We start from the raw sequence: 6203 nt of genomic DNA, 5'->3' as shown, positions 1-6203 counted from the left end.
TAAGTTTAGCTGCTTTACTGAGAATGTATAGAAAGACTTGCAAATTGTCCTTTACTAGATCAGGCATAAAGTCATTCAGGCAAAGGGCCAGTGCTTGAGTGAAAATTTTACAATCTGTATTTATCAGTGATATGCACAGTGATTCTTACATTGAGAGGGGCCTCTGTCTTTTTTAAGAAAAGGACAAATCATAGCTTCTGTAAAATATCCAGAGGATTTGTTCAATGAGAAGAAATGAGTAATCAAGTTATTGATTGATTGATTGAGTAATCAATTAAAACAATTTATTGGAAAGTGATTTAGAGAACTGAAGGGAAAATTCAACCATGAACCTGTACCTATTTGAAGATGTTTGACTGCATAAAACAATTCTTCCACTCGTATTGGATCTTCGAGAGGAGCCAAATCAATTTGTGAGGGCTTGCACATGGAGGAATGAGAGAAATGAGGAGAGGGGGTCCACAGAAGGAGTGGCTGCTCAGCAGTAAGACAGTCTGCTAAAACTACACCTTCCACTAGAGCATCTTGTTCTGTGGAAGAGAAGAGATCAGGGAGAGGGTCACTCTCTTCTTCCTGTCCTTCATCTGTGGCCATGAGCAGGGTGAGGTCAGCCCTGTCATAGTACGGTTTTAGGCGATTGACATGGAGCACCCTAAGGGGACTCCTGGCAGTGCCCAAGTCAACCAAGTAGGTGACTTCTCCCTTCTTTTCAACAATGATGTGGGGTCCACTCCATTTGTCCTGGAGTGCCCTTGGGGCCACAGGCTCCAAAACCCACACCTTCTGTCCTGGTTGGTACTGAATCAGAACAGCCTTTTGGTCATGCCATTGCTTTTGGAGCTCTTGGCTGGCCTGAAGGTTTTTACTGGCCTTTTTCATGTACTCAGCCATTCTGGATCTTAGGCCGAGTACATAGTCCACTATGTCTTGCTTAGGAGCTTTTAAAGGTTGTTCCCAACCCTCCTTTACAAGTATTAGAGGACCTCTTACAGGGTGTCCAAATAGGAGTTCAAAGGGGCTGAAGCCCACTCCTTTCTGGGGTACCTCCCTGTAAGCAAAAAGGAGGCAAGGTAACAGGACATCCCATCTCCTCCTGAGTTTTTCAGGGAGTCCCATTATCATTCCTTTGAGAGTTTTATTAAACCTCTCTACCAGTCCATTTGTTTGTGGATGATAAGGTGTGGTGAATTTGTATGTTACACCACAGTCCTTCCACATGGCCTTCAAGTATGCAGACATAAAGTTGCTACCCCTGTCTGATACAACCTCTTTTGGGAAGCCCACCCTGGAAAAAATTCCCAGGAGGGCTTTTGCCACTGCAGGTGCTGTAGTGGTCCTTAGAGGAATTGCTGCAGGATATCTTGTGGCATGGTCCACTACCACTAAGATAAACCTTTTGCCTGAAGCAGTAGGAGGGTCAAGGGGGCCAACTATGTCAACCCCTACCCTTTCAAAGGGAACCCCAACCACGGGTAGTGGAATAAGGGGAGCCTTTGGTGTGCCACCAGTCTTGCCACTGGCTTGGCAGGTCACACAGGACTTACAAAAGTCTTTTGTGTCCTCTGACATCCTAGGCCAATGAAACAGGGGGACAAGCCTTTCCCATGTTTCAATTTGACCCAAATGTCCAGCCAAGGGAATGTCGTGTGCCAGAGTTAGGAGGAACTCTCTGTATTGCAGGGGAATGGCCAATCTCCTGGCTGCTCCAGGTTTTGGGTCCCTTGCCTCTGTATACAAGAGGTTGTCCTCCCAGTAAACTCTATGTGAGTCACTGACATCCCCATTTTGCTGTTTGACAGCTTGCTGACTTAGACCCTCTAATGTGGGACAGGTTTGCTGTGCCACACTCAGCTCCTCCCTGGCAGGCCCCCCTCCACCCAAAAGCTCAGCAGTTTCTGCTTCCAGCTCCTCTGGTGAAGGTTCTGCACAGGGGGGAAATTCTTCTTCCTCAGAAGTTGAATCATCTGTAGAGGGAGGGATAGTGGGTAGGGATTTACCCTTACTAACCCTAGCTTTAGGGAGCACTTGTTCCAGGATCCAAGTCACCCTGCCCTTTTTGCTTTTTGGCCTGAGCCCTGGTTAAAGCAGAAATATGCCCAGGAATGCCCAGCATTGCTGCATGAGCCTCCAACTCCACTTCTGCCCAAGATGATGTCTCTAAATCATTCCCTAGTAGACAGTCTACAGGTAAATCTGAGGCAACCACAACTTTCTTTGGACCAGTAAACCCCCCCCCCAGTTGAGATTCACAACAGCCATGGGGTGGCTAAGAGTGTTGTTATGAACGTCTGTCACTTGGTACTGGCGACCAAGTAGGTGTTGTTCAGGGTGTACCAGATTCTCTATTACCATGGTAACACTGGCACCTGTGTACCTGTAGGCGTGAACCTCAACACAATTTATTAGGGGAAGTTGCTTGTACTTATCCATATTAAGGGGACAAGCAACCAAGTTGGCCAAATCAATGGCACCTTCAGAGACTAGCACAGCCTCTGTGGTCTCCCTAACAAGACCAACCCCAACTAAATTACCAAAAGTGAGCCCAGCTACTCCCTTGGATTGGCTATTAGTAGGTTTGCTCCCACCACCACTGCTATTACTAGGGGCACTAGGTGTAGCAGTAGGGGTTGTGGTAGTGGGAGGCTTGGTGCTTTTCTTTGGACAACTGGCATCAGTTGTCCAATGGTCTTTTACTTTACATAAATAGCACCATGGTTTCTTTACTTGATTAGAAGAGGATTTGGACCCACCACCCCCATCAGAGTGTTTTTGTGGGCCTGATGAAGACTCATTTTTTTATTTGTTCCCACCCTTGTCTGAAGACTTACCATCCTTCTTCTTGCCATCCTTTTCACCCCCTGTATGAACATTTCTGTTCACTCTTGTTCTAACCCATTTGTCTGCCTTCTTTCCCAATTCTTGGGGAGAGGTCAGATCTGAGCCCACTAGATATTGGTGTAACAAATCAGACACACAGTTATTCAGAATATGCTCTCTCAACATTAGATTGTACAGGCTTTCATAGTCAGAAACTTTACTGCCATGTAACCACCCCTCCAAGGCCTTCACTGAATAGTCAACAAAGTCTACCCAGTCTTGTGAGGACTCTTTTCTGGTTTCTCTGAACTTAATCCTGTATTGTTCAGTGGTTAAGCCAAATCCATCCAAGAGTGCATTCTTCAAAACAGTAAAATTATTGGCATCACTTTCCTTAACAGTAAGGAGCCTATCCCTACCCTTTCCACTGAAAGATACCCATAGGATAGCAGCCCACTGCCTATGAGGGACCCCCTGTACAACACAGGCCCTCTCAAGTGCAGCAAACCACTTGTTAATGTCATCCCCCTCCTTGTAAGGGGGAACTATCTTAATCAGATTCCTAGAATCATGCTCTTTCACAGGATTACTATCTGGAATACTGCTGCTGCCACCATGGGGTCCTAACCCCAACCTCTGTCTCTCTTTTTCTAAGTCTAAAGATTCCCTGTCTAGAGCCAGCTGTTGCTGTTTAAGCTTCAGTCTGGACTCTTCCACTCTCAATCTATTGAGTTCCCTTTCTAACAACCTGTCATCAGGGTGGGTGGGTTGGGCATGCTTTGACACAGATGAATGATGAGAATGCTCAGAGGGAGATCTGCCCCTAACAGTTTGCACCCTAACAACCTGGCCTGCAGGAATAAAGTCATCCCTACTGTGATGTGAGCTCACATTAGTACCAGCTATGCTAGGTGATCTGCTAAGGGGCAGGTTGGGAAGGTTACCTTCTAACACTTTGACTGGGGGCTCCCCTGAGTCAGAGTGTGAACTATCTCCTAACTTCTCAATGGAAGTGCCAGCTAAGGCCTTATCATTCTCAATAAGCATGTTAGACAATAATTCTCTAGAGGGATTATTTCCCACCCCTAAACCTCTATCAATGCAGAGACTCCTTAAACCCTTCTAGTTAAGGTAGTCATAAGCTTAGCTGACCAAGTTAGTAGAAGTTCCTACATCAGACATGATAGAAGAAAGGTTTAGGGACAGATAAAAGAGAGAAAAAGTTTCAGGACTTTTTAAGGAAACAGAAAAAAAACTTTTTCAACTTTTTAGAAACTTTTTAGAAGTTTAGGAGTACTTTTCAGCACTTAGCAGATAGTGTAAGAGAAGAAAAGCAAAAACTTTTTGGTTAGGTGTACATACACTGAACTTGTTTTGAATAGTTTTCTCTTATGAAAAGTAAAATATGACAAAGTGGTAAGTAGTTACAAGTACTTATCCCACCGCTGCACAACCAATGTAAGAGGCTGGCCTGGCTTGTAGTGGGTACCAAGGGGTACTTACACTCTGTACCAGGTCCAGTTATCCCTTATTAGTGTAGAAGAGGTGTTTCTAGCAGCTTAGGCTGATAGAAGGTAGCTATAGCAGAGCAGCTTAGGCTGAACTAGGAGACATGCAAAGCTCCTACTATACCACTGGTGTCATATGGACAATCTCATAAGAAAACACAATACACAGATATACTAAAAATAAAGGTACTTTATTTTTATGACAATATGCCAAAAGTATCTCAGTGAGTACCCTCAGTATGAGGATGCCAAATATACACAAGATATATGTACACAATACCACAAATATGCAGTAATAGCAAAAGGAAGTAATGCAAGCAATGTAAAGTTACAGTAGATTGCAATAGGAGCACATAGGTATAGGGGCAACACAAACCATATACTCCAAAAGTGGAATGCGAACCACGAATGGACCCCAAACCTATGTGAGCTTGTAGAGGGTCGCTGGGACAGTAAGAAAACAGTGAGGGTTAGAAAAATAGCCCACCCAAAGACCCTGAAAAGTAGGTGTAAAGTGCACCTATATTCCCCAAAGAGCACAGAAGTCATGATAGGGGAATTCTGCAAGGAAGACCAACACCAGCAATGCAACCAAAGTGGATTTCCGGATGAGAATACCTGTGGAACAAGGGGACCAAGTCCAAGAGTCGCGACAAAGTCGAGATTGGGCAGATGCCCAGGAAATGCCAGCTGAGGGTGCAAGGAAGCTGCCACTGGATGGTAGAAGCTGTGGATTCTGCAAAAACGAAGAGGGCTAGAAACTTCCCCTTTGGAGGATGGATGTCCCACGTCGTGAAGAAGCTTGCAGAGGTGTTCCCACGCAGAAAGACCGCAAACAAGCCTTGCTAGCTGCAAGGATTGCGGTTAGGGTTTTTGGATGCTGCTGTGGCCCAGGAGGGACCAGGATATAGCCACTTGGATGAGGAGACAGAGGGGGCACCCAGCAAGTCAGGGAGCCCTAACAGAAGCAGGCAGCACCCACAGAAGTACTGGAACAGGCACTTAGAAGAGGAGTGAACTGGAGCTCACCCAAAGACACAAAAGGGAGTCCCACGACGCCGGAGGACAACTCAGGAGGTTGTGCACTACAGGTTAGAGTGTCGGGGACCCAGGCTTGGCTGTGCATGAAGGAATTCATGGAAGAGTGCACAGGAGCCAGAGCAGCTGCAAATCACGTGGTACCCAGCAATGCAGTCTAGCGTGGGGAGGCAAGGACTTACCTCCACCAAACTTGGACTGAAGAGTCACTGGACTGTGGGAGTCACTTGGACAGAGTTGCTGAGTTCCAGGGACCACGCTCGTCGTGCTGAGAGGGGACCCAGAGGACCGGTGATGCAGTCTTTTGTTGCCTGCGGTTGCAGGGGGAGGATTCCGTCGTCCCACTGGAGATTTCTTCAGAGCTCCTGGTGCAAGAAGGAGGCAGGCTACCCCCAGAGCATGCACCACCAGGAAACAGGCGAGAAAGCGGCAGGATCAGGGATACAAGGTTGCAGTAGTCGTCTTTGCTACTTTGTTGTGGTTTTGCAGACGTCCTGAGCAGTCAGCGGTCGATCCTTTGGCAGAAGGTGAAGAGAGAGATGCAGAGGAACTCTCATGAGCTCTTGCATTCGTTATCTAAAGAATTCCCCAAAGCAGAGACCCTAAATAGCCAGAAAAGGAGGTTTGGCTACCTAGGAAGGAGGATAGGCTAGTAACACAGGTAAGAGCCTATCAGAAGGAGTCTCTGACGTCACCTGCTGGCACTGGCCACTCAGAGCAGTCCAGTGTGCCAGCAGCACCTCTGTTTACAAGATGGCAGAGGTCTGGAGCACACTGGAGGAGCTCTGGGCACCTCCCCTGGGAGGTGCAGGTCAGGGGAGTGGTCATTCCCCTTTCCTT

This window comes from Pleurodeles waltl, chromosome 11 (assembly GCF_031143425.1).
Source record: "Pleurodeles waltl isolate 20211129_DDA chromosome 11, aPleWal1.hap1.20221129, whole genome shotgun sequence".
Lineage (NCBI taxonomy): Eukaryota > Metazoa > Chordata > Amphibia > Caudata > Salamandridae > Pleurodeles > Pleurodeles waltl.
The sequence above is the reverse complement of the archived record's forward strand: the minus strand, read 5'-3'. Positions refer to the sequence as shown.